This window comes from Podarcis vaucheri (genome assembly GCF_965113315.1).
Source record: "Podarcis vaucheri genome assembly, chromosome: 9".
In the NCBI taxonomy this organism is placed as follows: domain Eukaryota; kingdom Metazoa; phylum Chordata; class Lepidosauria; order Squamata; family Lacertidae; genus Podarcis; species Podarcis vaucheri.
The window spans coordinates 50,560,670-50,575,251 of record NC_138767.1 but is presented as its reverse complement, the minus strand read 5'-3'; the positions used below and the strand labels follow the sequence as shown (position 1 = coordinate 50,575,251).

At 41.1% G+C, this 14,582-nt stretch overlaps 1 protein-coding gene across 2 annotated transcripts in view; it reads right to left on the bottom strand.

Moving 5' to 3' along the window:
* The window catches only part of TENM3 (teneurin transmembrane protein 3), a 1,324,874-nt gene that overhangs the window by 1,042,642 nt on the left and 267,650 nt on the right, over nt 1-14,582 (bottom strand). The gene's annotated exons all lie outside the window — the stretch shown is intronic.

The following is a 14,582-nucleotide window of genomic DNA, read 5'->3' as shown; positions in this document are numbered from 1 at the left end:
TATTTTTTATTTTTTTTGCATAGAGCTGAATCCCTGTTTTGAAGATCTTCTTGCTGGAATTTAGCCTAGCATATTGCAACTTTGTGGAGCCAAGAAAACACTCAGGGACCACTCAGTTGCAGATGTTCATAAATATCCACAATGAATGCTGGATGGGAATGTGACTTTCCCACATAATAATTATTGCTACATGCTTAGCCCTTTTGGCATGCCCTCAAATTGCTCCAGTGGCAAACATACTGCTTCTGAAACCTGGAGTTATTTGTAGTCATTATTGCTAGTAACCATGGAAGGGAGAGGGGAGGAGGAGGAAGGAAATGCAACACCATGCACACAGGGCAAATAGCAGAGATAAAATCCCACTCCTTCCACTAACTTAAAAAAATAAAAATGAAATGTGAGTAGGGTGGAAGCAGAGATAACCCTTTAGCTATCTCAATACAGTGGCCTTATTCCCACATTTTGGTAAACCAAACTGTGGTTTATCAGGACTGTGTGAATATCCTGGTTCCTGGAGGGGAGCTTGCTCCTTCTTTGTCCCCCCTGTCCTTTTTGCACAGTGCAGCCAAACCAAGGCTTCACCTAGCATGTCATCTGAACCTGGAATCTTTAACAACAGGAAAACCTTGGTAAAGGAGGAGAGACCTTAAGCAAAATCCTAGTTTCGGATGGCATGCGAAGTCAAATGCTGGACTTAGTGCTAAAAGAACCGGGAGAAACAAATAGGATGTGAGCTCCTCTCTAAGACCTAGTACATTTGCCCAGTCCCAGTAAAATGTAATTTGGTTTACCATGACTACTGAATTACGCACACACACACACACAAATGCCCAAGAAGATCCATAACTCAGGGTTTCAAAGTCATAGCATTGGAAATAAGGCTGCTATGGGGTTTTCTCTTTTTCAATGCCTTGCACTAAGCCTGGGAACCTAAAAATTGCAGGATCTTTAAGAAAACTAAAAGCCATTTTAAAAAATGTATGTGAGTATATATTTGTGTGTGTACATTCCATTAGTGAAATCCCTTCATCTATAGATCTAGAATATAATGTGTTCACAGCTGGCATGAGTTACTGTGTTAACGTCTCAAATATAGCTTAATTTATAACACTTCAAGAACTAATGATATAGCATTAATCATGTTTGGTAACATAAAATATATGTTTTAAGTTAATATGTTTGGAATTGTTTAGGCATCAATTGGGTTATATGTGCAAAAGTGGATAAATTATTTCACAGACCAGGTGTTCTTAGACACAGTACAATTTCTTCAGAAATAATTTCTGCCCAAAGGCAAGTACAGACAGAGGAGCCTTCAAGTAATTCTGTGTTCCTATTGTAATTTTGAAATTCAGTGCATTTAGTAACCAATGTCTCAAAGGAAAAAAAACAACTTTCATTTTTGTCTCCCACAGCTATTCCAACAGGGAAAGGTCTGGTTTCTGAAAATGCAGCTCATTAAAATGAAGAATTTTCCAGACTTTGATATATACAGTTCACTGGGGACCTACTACCTGTGCACAGAGCTGTTAGGTCTAATAGGAGGTGGCTGCACAGCAGACTACATCTTGATTACATCTTATATTTATAAAATATGATGAGTTGTATGTGGCACTCTTACAGCAGTTTCTAAAATACGGAAGTTTTTTAAAAAAAACATTCACCTGTCCATGAAAAAAATCTGACATTACTTTTAACTGTTTCATAAATAAGTGTTTAAGCTAGTAAAACATAGCCTTAATTTAGCTCAATTTATTAACTGCCCAGTATGACAACATTTTTGTTGATATTTTGAGACTACCTTCCTTATCTAAAACATGTGTCTCCATCACTGTCCTTCAATGGCATTGTAACATCATCTCCAGCTATTAGCTATTGTTCTATTGCCATGTACTTTCAAGCAGGGGATAAATATAACAACCAGTGATATGCATACCAATATACAATTTGGACAAAAGCATAAGCATTCAAGCGCAGCTAGTTCGTAATTCATTTATTGGGCTTATCCAAACAATACTGATCTCAGAGTTGAGTTCAGAGCTCTCCACTCTTTCCTCTAGAGATACTTCTCTCATTGAGCAGGTGACCTGTTCTCTCCTCCCACAGCAGTCGGCCTCACCTGTCCCACTGCTAGGCTAGATGTTATATCATTAGCAGGGACATGAGTAACTTTCTGCTCTTTTTGATTGCAAGTAATATTTGAATTTGCATACGCCTTTTTCACCTTCAGGAAAAGAGACCCCTTTCTCCGTCACTTTTCCATGACTTGGCTTTCTTCTGTTGGTATCCACATGCCATCACATTTATATTTAAGTATATTTTAAATTACTTTAAACATACAGTTTCTAATTTTGATTAAATATTAATCTGGTCATTCATTCATTAAATGTATATACTGCCCTTCATCTGAGAATCATAGGGGAGCTTACAATATAAAAACACAAAAATACATAACATAGTAACAAAACAAAACAAAATCTCCCACAGTTTGAAAGGCCATAGGTTGTTTAATTAGCCAAAGGCATGGGAGAAGATGAATGTTTTTGCCCTACGCCTAAAAATATTGTTGCACACCAACCCAGTCTCTGAGCGGTGTGAGATTCTAGGGGTTCCACACATGGTTGCCTAGGGTTCTTACTTCCTTTTGGAAACTGAGGCACAGCAGAGACAATGGTGTCATTTACCATTCCCTGTTGATCCTTTTTTTCCCTGAATGACCCATCAACCAGACTAGCACCTCAACATAGGATACTAGCCGGGCTTAATTAGCTTTTGATGCTTGCTAATTCCAGGACATTAGAAGTGTTTATTACACAATTTAAAACTAGGTGACAAATTTGTGTGTATTAAACCCCTATGCATTAATTAAATGTCAATGCCTGCTGGACCCAGAAATTTAAGGATGTCTAGCACCCACAACCACAGAGCCTAGGACTTGCTGATCAGAAGGTTGGCGGTTCGAATCCCCGCAGTGGGGTGAGCTCCCATTGTTCGGTCCCTGCTCCTGCCAACTTAGCAGTTCGAAAGCATGTCAAAGTAGAAGTAGATAAATAGGTACCACTCCAGCGGGAAGGTAAACGGTGTTTCCGTGCACTGCTCTTGTTCACCTGAAGCGGCTTAGTCATGCTGGCCACATGACCCAGAAGCTGTACGCCGGCTCCCTCAGCCAATAAAGCGAGATGAGCGCTGCAATCCCAGAGTCGGTCATGACTGGACCTAATGGTCAGGGGTCCCTTTACGTTTAGCACCCACAAACTCATAGCACTATGTAAGGAAAGGACTGTTTATTGAGGAGTGTTTTTTACCACTGGCCACCTCCTCTTGCAGGGAGGCAGTAATCACCACTCAGGCCCAGCCAGATGTCCCCTCCAGTTTTTATCAGCCAAGAGGGATGAGAGTCCAGAGCATAAGCAGCTGTTCTGACCAGTCCAAGCACCTTATCCATGTCCTCAAGCCTCACTAACTGAGAGTCATCTAACATAAGAGGACCAGACAGTGCTCTGGACACCAATTGAAATTCATGTGCTGTAACAGCTGAGTGCTGGTGCCACTGGATGCAAGAGTCCTGCCCCCCCCCAATGCTTTGCAAACAAGTCACAGTGAGCTGCCATTGGTTCTGTCACCTCCTTCAGGCCAGACAATAAAAAAGCCTCATATTACTTGGAAAAGCTCTGCTGAATGGGGGGGCCACTAGGGACGCATCAGAAGATGGCTGACAATAACATCTCTCCGACCCACACGAGGTAATTTGAAGGCTGTGATGGGAGGAAATAGCCTCCCTACCTCCCAGGATTGTGGTGGGGACTGCCCTTGCCTGCTGTGCCCTATACCACCCCCGAATTTGTGGGGATGGGGGCACTAGGCACAATGCCCTCCTGTGAGATTTTGGCGCTCCTGGACGCGTCTCTGATCCGCACCACTAGCTGCAAGAACTTCAAAAGAAAAATTTGGATGAAGTGAATGCACATATTTCAAGGAAGAAGGGGGAGTAAAGACTGCTAACAGAAGAGATCTCTGATAAAACAAGACGAGTCGGAGGAACAAGTATAAATCATGAGAAGATACGCCAAGACTCGGTATGGCAAAGGGACTGATGGGGGAGGGAAAAAAAACTTTCCTTTCTTTCTTTTATGTGATTAAACAAGAATCCCCCCCCCTCACAAGTAAGAAATGTCGTTTTAAGGACTTAAGCTGTTGATTTAAGGCTGTGTGGAGATAAACTTTCGAACCAAAGCATGTTCTAAGAAGAGCGTGGAATGTATAAGGGCTTTGGAATGACGCAGTTAAAAATACCGTCGCCATATTGGGAAGTTCTGTCGGAGGACTTAAGTCTGAGAGGAGAAATAGAGAAATAGAGCTGTTTTTATATTGTGGGTGAAACTCCTCAGTGGGACTTAAGAACGACAGTTCTGTAATTAATGATGGAAAGAGCGCTGTTATCTATGAAGGCGATGATATATGGAAACCATCTCGATTTGAGGATTGGAAGAACGGAAAAATTCACACAGGATTATTATTGGTGCTTATCGGCTTAAGGAGACTATCAGAAGAGATCATAAAGAAAAAAGAGAAAATATATGAACAAGATGTGATGTGGAAACAGCAAGATAAGACTGGATAGAATTATGAACTTTGTTTGGACTGATTTGGACATTAACGCAGTAGCAAGAAGATGATCAGAATCCCCCTTCGGATCTTGAAATATGGGTCCCCTCAACAAAATTTAAAATTCGGCTTTGTAATTCGGAATTTATGTGATGTGATGTGATTTGATTTGATTTGATTGGCCGGTTAATAAAAATTATTAAAAAAGAAAAGAAAAGCTCTGCTGAATGAGGATGCACAATGAGGATGCAATGGAGGCAACAGAATACACCTTCTTTGCAGCATTCAATTAGGCTTGATGGTGAGCCCTCACCATCAGTGTTTGATGGCATTTGACTAGAGCTTTCGTCCACTCGTGAGTATAGCAGGGTTATATCAGTACATATGAACAGAATGCAATAGGGAATACTCAAGGCATGTGACTAACAGTGCAATCCTATACTTGTCTACCTAAATGTAAGTTCCATTGAGTTCAGTGGAGCTTACTTCCTTGAAAATGGTCAAATGAAAGTAACTGCTTGGATTGGGGGAATAAAGTATAAAAGTTCTGCTCTCCTTTATGTAGGTGAACTACGATGTAACTTTTATTCAAATGTAGCCCCCTTAGAATGTATTCTTAAATTCTAACAAATTTCCTTTTTACTTTTAGTCAAGTTGTTGCTATATCTACTGAAAAACCAGCCAAGGTCTTAAATCTCTTTAAACTCAAAGTATAAGCATCAAAGTAACAGATACATACCACACTAATTCCTGAATAATCTCAGTTGTATTTTAAAAGGCAGTTCAGAAAAAATAGCATACATTCTTATATATCTTTGTACAATCTTGTACTTTCACAGGCAAACAGAATTTTGCAACTGAATGACTCTGCTGAACCTCAAGATGATATACTGTAGTAAGGTAATTCCTAGCTATTATGCTGTAAAGGTTTGATGTGGAGTTGCAAAACTGCAATCCAACCCCATCTGCTGACATTTTTGGGAAACTGCAGCTTAATCCAATTGAGATAGCACAATTTAGAAAGACCAATCAATGTTCTGCATGTTTCTTTATGGAATATAACATAGTACGATCACATACAGTATACATTATAATCCACAGGTGGGAAATAAATCATATCAGATATTCAAATGTAATGAAGAGCTTTTTGTAGTAACACAAGTTTACAAGAGGAGGAGCAATGTTGATAATCTCATAGAATCATAGAGCTGGAAGGGGCCTTGCAGATATTTCCAGTTTCTACTAGAAGATCTTCAACAGGGAAGGCTTCTACATTTCTGGCTGCTACTGTAAATACTCTCATCATTCCATCTGTACCTTAACTTGCTCTCTGCTGCTACTGTTTTGAGGCAGGTTGCTTTGAGTGAAAGAGGGAAAACAATCCCACTTTAAGACCTTTTTTTTTTAGCATGCTCTGGAAATTCAATAATCTGTTCTAGAAGTACCTAACAGTTTGACATCTCACCTGAATGTGCTGACAAATTAGTAAGAACCAGGTGCCTATAAGTGGCATGCAACAAACTAATTTGATCAATGCAATGCATTTTGGCTGTACAACAGAACTTCCCCCCTCTCTTTTCTCCCATCTGCCCTCTAAATCTGTTTTGGGGATTCCCTCAACCCACCTGAGCAGATCTGGAGAGCGTGTGGGGCATGCATGATGAGGGGACGGGGAAGTTCCATTTCACAAATGGAAATCCTTGTGCTAATTGAATGAGTGCATTGTATACTGTGTATAATGCCATGCATATCCTTCTATATAACAAAAATGCAAGAGTGCCATCATGCTACAGTTTGCTTGGCAACAGGCAGAAGGCACTGTGAACCACAGCATGACAAGAGGAAGTGAATAGACAGACCAGATGAGTCACAGAGGACTATCAGATTTCCATCAACCTTCAGAATCAGTATTCATCTTTAAGAGACTCAAGTAAAAATGGTAATTACTCTTCATTTGAAGCATACTGTTTGCCTGATCGTCTTAGGCCTGAGGAACCATAAAATTGGAAGCTGTTATATGAAATCTATTAATAGAAGTATTTAGAAGGCCTAGAAAATATGTAACTAATTAATATTACTTGGGAAACTTGGCTGAATACCTGAAACAATTTTACTTGATCAGATGATCCTTGGCCTCCCTTCCCTCTAAGCCATATTTATGTAAGAACAGAGTGTTTTGCAGGAGCTAATACCGTCACACACCATATTAAGTCACATATTATTTTGTAAAATGAGTCTGGAAGTTTTGTGGATATACTCATGTAGTATTACTATTCTGGATGAATGAAAAGATGGATGAGCATTTGAAATAATTGTGACCACAGAATGGAATATTACTGTTGTGATAGCCATCTTAAATAAAGAGGACCTAAAATAATCAGAATATGAGATTGCAAAACTACATTTCTTGGAAGGAAAATGCCATGTTTCAAGCCAGTTGTGTCCGCTTGCTTACAGGCACTCTGATAAAATCAAGAATGACATCAGGCCTTGCAATCCAGAGCTTATGTGTGACCATCAGTCTATGGTCTTGAAATTCAAAGAATATCTGCAATGATCAAGAGACCGAGCAGAGAGTATAAGAATTTTGAAAACACAGCCATTTTGGGGTGAAATCTTCTGCAGCACCCCATGGAGCTGTGCAAAGCTTTGTCTTTATGCCATTCAATTTCAGTTGACTAGCCATCTAGTCAACTATCTTTGGTAACTATATCCTTGCAGAGCATGTGTGAATTGGTTCTCTTATTGAGGATATTGAATAAATTAATCATTTTTGAAAACCAGTACCGTTACTGTGGTTTCTGTGTCCTCCTTCTCCAATCCCAGGTTGCACTTGCCTCTGACATTCCTTTCTGCATACTCTTCTAGACATTGGGTCAAACTGCCTAAAGGGTTGTTTTACAGCACAATTTGTATGGCTCATGTTTTTGGCACTCTGAGCCTAAAATTCATTTTCATCTACAGAGGTGCGAATGGAGACCAATATATATTTCCCCCTCTGAAGCAATGCTGCCAATTAATATTAGTGGGGAGGGATTCCCCTATAGTCTTTTGTAAGTTAGGCACATTTATTATTTTGCTCATATTTAACTTAACTAAACAGAAAACGAATGCCAAAACCAAAACTCCAACTCTACAGATAGACTAAAAAGATCAAATGGCTGTGTTAAATTTCAATAGAAAATAAAGCAATTACCTGAACAATGGCTGTATGCAACAAACTGGTAATATATTTTTCAGACAATCTACAAAGCAGCAAGGTGGGCTATAAATAATAAATTTGAAGCCATATGTTTTCTGCATTCACCACCTTCCTGGAAATGCATGCCTATCATGCAATCGTAAGGTAATGGGGTGGATAATTTGAAGCTAAACCACCTTATCCAAAGTTCTGCTGGGCTCTTGTGATACTCCATCTTTCCCCCATTTTGTATTAAAAAAACAATTTTTTTACTTCCCTTCGGAACAATGGGAAGGAAATAACGAGACATTTCTTCTGGAATTAGGGCATATTGGGGGAACAGGAAAACACTGGATCCTAGAGGAGAAGGCCTTGGGCTGAACCCGACATACCTCCAAGCTGAACTCCTCAAAAAGGAGGATACATATCTGCATAAAATTTGTGTATGCCACTATATATCCAGAAATACAGAAATAATTACTATAATTTAAATAGGAAATCCTAATACCAAGCCCAGTACATTAACATGATCCTTTGGGGTTACTGAGGTACCCACTACTGTTGCTTGTCTCCTTGTCCTGCCTTGGAAAGAGGGAAACAGTGGCTTGAGCCAGACGCTTGGCAAAGGCTTAAACTTCAGCTTCTATGTCATTCTGTAAAGCAATGGCAAGCACATGGATTTATTACCCATCCTATATCAAAACTGTAGCCATGTAGGGAAATGAGGAGGCATTACAACACAGCAGACAGGAACAGTGGTGCAAGATATGAACTATTTATAACAAACTGTGGCTGAACCTATCCAGTCTGGGGTGAGGAGTGCTACCTGCTTCACCTGCTCCTGGAGCTCCATATCTCTGGTCACCTGTTATAGGTTGGCCTCAAAGGTGCCAGGGAATACCACAGTCCTGAAGACAAGTCTCATGATTACACCCTTCACCCTTAAATGTGCCCAAGGGTCTTTATGAAACCTTAACAACCTGATAACGTCCCATACCTATTTAATGGCTACACCCCTCCTGGCTAACTAAGTAAAGGCAAAGGGACTCCTGACCATTAGGTCCAGTCGCGGATGACTCTGGGGTTGCAGCGCTCATCTTGCTTTATTGGCCGAGGGAGCCGGTGTACACCTTCCGGGTCATATGGCCAGCATGACTAAGCCGCTTCTGGCAAACCAGAGCAGCGCACGGAAACACTGTTTACCTTCCCACCGGAGCGGTACCTATTTATCTACTTCCACTTTGACGTGCTTTCGAACTGCTAGGTTGGCAGGAGCTGAGACCGAGCAACGGGAGCTCACCCTGTCGCGGGGATTTGAACCACCAACCTTCTGATCGGCAAGTCCTAGGCTCTGTAGTTTAACCCACAGCGCCACCCGCGTCCCAAGTCCTGGCTAACTAAACCAACTGCCAAATCCATGCAGAGTAGGCAAAATATGAAAAGAAAAAAACCACTACCCACCAGGAAGGCCAATCAGCTGGCAAGCAAACAATTCCTATTTTACCCCAATGCCTGTATTGAATAAAGGGAAGGAAGGTGGGCACCTGCAAGATGAAGAGGCCAAGAGAAAGGCAGGGTACTTAAATAGCTCCAGGTTGGCTTCACTCCCTCTCCAGTGGCAAGAACCCCACACCTGCTGCACCCACCTTTGTACATGCATCTTTGTGCTGAAGCCAGGTGGCAGGCCTCACATTCCCTCTGCATCCACAAAGGCCACTCACCACCACAGCCACAGGTGTCTGGGGTACAGCAGGTGTGGGGTTCTTGCATGGTGGGGATACACTAACCTGTAATCTTCCCTGGAAGAAGTGCTTTTGGGATCATTTTGGTACTTGAAAAACAGTTGTGTCAACTGACTCTTTAGTGTTCAGCTGCTTCATCAGGAGAGGAAATTGCAGGTGGAGCATTTCATTAATTTTTATACAAGTTAAAACAAGTCACCCAGAGATGCCTTATGTTTCAAGCCATTAACAGATTGCTTTAGGAAAGGTCAGATCATTTTTATCTATTAAACGCAAGATATATACAGTATATGCCAACACATATATAAACCGTTAAGAGATTGCTTCTTGTTCAGTGGGGAGAGAAGAAAGACAGGAGGCACAGATTTCAAAAAGACAGGCACAGTAATATCCATCTGTCCCTGGAGTAAATGTTACAACACACTAAGAGGTTCCATCAGAGCCCATTCGTTTGTCAACATTTATATATTTGGGTTTCCCCCCCAGACAGTATATAGAACCGTCAAGGAAAATTAGATTTGAGACAGAGAGTAGACATGAGGAAGCACAGGAGAATTAATAAAGTTCAAGAACAGAATAAGCATTTGTGTTATCAGAGGGCCATTCAAATGGGACCTCCAAACAACTTGGAGGGTTTTGTTTTTTAAACATCGATTATGTTGGTTGAGCATCCACAACAATGGGTGCTCTTCTGTGAGAGAAAGTAAGAGAAATATGATTCATACAACCCCTTTAGATTATTTTTCTGCTTTACTATTTGCTTTGAAATGATTTTATATGAGCAGCTCTTTCAGATATTCTCTGCTGCATAATATAAAATTTATTTTTGCTACCACAGCAGCACATTTTATGATAATAAGATGGTAATCCAAAGGGTAAAACACAATGCAGCAATCAAAATAAGTACAAATAATTAGAGCCACCTCCATCATGTGGAAAATAACCCACTTGGGTACCACTGAGCATTCTGAGTCCATTCACATTCAAATGTGCTCTTCTCACAGACTAATCTCTTAATCAGTCAAATCACCACTGCTGTGAAAGACACCAAATGAAGAAAAGTTAATATATCTTTATGCATCTGTGGTGATATCCTACACAAATAATTTAAAACAAATATGCATGAAAGTCATGAGAAAAGGATCTGCAATACAATAGCTAGGGTTTAGATATATCCAAAAAGAATCTCTCAAAGATGAGGGAAAGCAAATACAAACAATTATAACTGATGTTTAGAGCTACCAGCTTAGGAGGGGAATTGGTTTTCTGAACAGGAAAAGAAACATAGATTGTATATAAAGTTTTTGTAATGCAGTTTATGACTTCTTGAAAGTTAGGAAACAAGAACCAATAAAATAAAATAAAATATGAAGGTCTAGGCCTGGAGTAGTAGAATTAACTGGTCTTAACCAGATCATTACAAATTGAAAGGTAGGGATGAAAAGATCTGTCAATTCTGGTTCTCTCTCTCTCTCTCTCTCTTTATTACACTTTTCTTTGAAAATACAAATTAAAAATAAATCAAACAAAATAGATGCAAAAGTTCTCTCAGTTTCTCATTTTTCAATCTGAAATCTGGTTCTCTGCATTTCTGCTCCATTTGTGAATTATTATTTTTTAAATCCTTATGCAAATTTTTCATTTAATGTGAATTTCTCCCAACAAACACATTTTTGTATGCAGTTTTGACCAATGTACACATTTTCACCAAGAAAAATATTCTAATAGCATGCATTTTAGAATGAGAACCATAGTGTTTGAAGGGGCCCTTATGGCCATCTAGTCCAACCCTTGCAATGCAGGAATCCTGCCCATAGCAGTCCCTGGGTGGGCTCCAACCTCCAACCTTCTGGATAACAGCCAGATACACTGACTCATTCATTGCACCATAGGGTAGAGGACCTGAAGAGCACCCAGAGAAGGCAATTTGAGGTAGATTCAAGAAAGCAAAAACACACAAAAAAATTATTCAGACTTTAAACCCTTTGTGTGAATCCCCCCCCCACCTCCCATCCTGTGGAACCTCTCTCACGCTGTCAGGGACTGGCTGGATGATGAGGAATGGTGGGAGGCTTCAGCTGGAGAAGCCCCTAGGGAAGCCTCAGAAGAGGAAGGCTCAGAGCAAGGAGAGTGGTGGTGGGACACTGAAGACAGGTCAGAGGATGAAGGGGGGGGGAAGAATGGTTGGATGCTGAACAAGCAACAGGCTTGAGTGAGAGAGAGGAAGAAGAGGCAGAAAGCATTGCAGATGCAGGACAGGCAGCTGAGGAGGAGGTGGCTGAAGCTGCAACAGATTCACAGGAGCCTGCTGCTACTACTGTATTCATATCCCCTCTCTCTTGCCTCCAAGTACACGGACAGCTTTGCAATGTAACAGAGCAGAGAGCACAGAGAGCAAAGGGCCCTCCTCCCCGATGATGTTTTAAGACTGCTGGGAAAACAGCTGGACCAATAAGAGACATAGATGGAAGTGGGAGGCACAGATCATCAGTTCTGGCAACTGTTTTACTTGGTCAAATCTTGCCCATAGGTTTCTCTGTATTCTGTTTATTTGAATAAAGAATCAACTTTACTGCTTGCCTCTGAGTCTCGGTGCAGACCTGCAGCTGAACCATCTCTGACAAATGCATAGGCTTCCAAAGTGCAAGTGTCCATGCCAACAAGTGGATGTCTAGAGGACAAGGGGCACACCAGGCACCCAGGTGCCAAGGCTGGCAGCCAATAGAGACGATGAAGCACTTTTGTGCAAGCCCCGTTCCATGCCCAATAAGTGCAGGATGCCTTTGCCCGGAGGTGCTGTGGCCCATAGAGTGCAGCAAAATACTGAGCAAGCTTTTGCCCAGTATCTTCTCTGCGTAATGGGCTCATGGGGAAAAGTTGTCCCATGAGCCCTTGCTGAAGAGAGGAGGGGAAGCCTATATAAGGCTTCTTTTCCTGGATCTCACAGCCATTTTGCTTTGAGAGCTTCCCAACCACCCACCCTCAGCTTAGAGCCTTCACTGGGTTATTTTGGGTTGTTGGTGGACAGGGCTGGAACGGAATTTTTCTCTCTTAACCTGATTGGCACGGTGTCCCCCCCCTTTCCTCCCCTCAGTGAAATTATGGCTTTCCTTTGTTAGGTGGAATAATGTTGTTTATATGAGGATGGAAATGGCATTGGTCAGGATCAATATAGTATAGGGGCACCCCCTATAAGGGGCTTAAGGGGAGGATTGACCATGGCAAACCCAAGCGTGGGTTTGGTAACTGCCTGGTTGGAATTTGCACCACGACCAGGTTCAACACTGGCCGACTCCTGTCGTACAGGTTTGGAGCAATCCAAACCCAACGGATCCATTCCATCAACATGGGGCTTGTGGAATGATAAACTGATCCTGGGACCCAATGCCATGCCAACCCTTGCCCTGACTGCTGCTGTCAATAAAGATTTGACCTGATTTTATCCCATTACCGTTGTACAGTCTGGTTGTTTTGTTGCTCTCATGGGTCACATAATGCGCCAGCCTAGGCAATTAACATGTGAATGGGGCTATAATTAACACAGAATTCACTCCATGAGATCTGTTTATGGTGGTAGGATTAGATGAAGAAGATAAATCTAGTCATGGTTTGACCATACAGTTTTCAGAGGTAGTATGTTTCTGATTACTAAATGCCAGGGACTAAATGAGGGGGGGGGACATTATGGTATTTATCAGAGCTTCTGAACATTGAAAGGTATTTATCTGTCTCCCATCAGAAAAAGGCTTCTGGAGTGGATGAGGGTTTGCTTGATCTTATGATCTTAAATTTCTTTCTAAAGGAAAACAATAAGTTTTTATTTGCTTTCAAGAACAGGAAAAAGCAGTAGACAACCAACCATGCTGGGTGAACTGGGAAAAGAGGATGTAAAGACTGAAGTAAGTAGTGTTTCCTGGTCTTAAGAGATCAGAGGGCTCCTAAGAGCCAATTCTTACACATTCACAGTTATACTGTGTGAGCCAGGGGTCTTCTTGGTTCATTTTGCATTGGCCTTTGGAAAGGTATGGGCAGCCATAAAGTTTTTGGATAAAATCAGTCTCTATTTCAGGCACTGTTCAGCATTGTGCCTATTCATAATGTAGAAGAGCTAATCATGTCATTATAACTTACATTGTACCACAAATAACTCCATTCTATTCAGTTCTATTAGCATGCAACAGACTTGAGCATACTGAAACACAATAAGCAGAGTCTATAGACATCTATTTGAGGTTTCTTATTATCAGCTGAAGTAGCAGCACTCTGAGGTGTAATTGACCCTGTTGTGTGATCAGTCATATAGCCAGCAAAGAATTTTATATGTAGAAAAGAGGAGGAGAGCCTTTTTCTTTCAGAAAAAAGACTGTGGGAAGCTCTGTCATATTCGCCAAGTACCATAATTAGCGGCTTAAAAAAAAAAGTACACATACAGACTATTTGCAACAATTTGTTTATAGCAAATCTTGGAGCACACTTGAATATATTTGAATCATCTCCTGCTCCTAACAAAAACTAATTATCATTGAGGCAGTGTCTGTGATAGTGGAGACACAGCATCTAATAATTTGCCCGGGAAATGGTGATATAATAGACAAAAGTCTGCTCTACACAGGTGACAAGGGAACAAAGCAGGAAGTGCCAGGACTCAGATTCACTTCTGTCATTCAGGAGAAATGTTTTACAATGTCTGAGGAGATGGACCATTAAGGGCAAGATCATTACACAGTTCATGGACCAGGGAAACCTTTGCAAAGAGGGTAACTGTTGGCAGAGTGAGCTCAGACAGGTGTCTGTGTGGCTCTAAGCTGAAAATGACATTCTTGGATATGCTCAGGATCATCTGTTCCAGACAGGACAAGGGTCTGTAGCTTTTATGGAGCTGCAGTTTCTGATTTTTCATGGTATGGGACACAGCACCATAGTGGTGTTGCAACCTGCATTCAGACGAAAACAGAATGAATAAAGGAAGGATGACAAGTCCCATGTATTAAGCTGTATTCAGGATGGGATGGTGGGGCAGGGGAATAATATAATTTCTCAGATGCAATTATTTA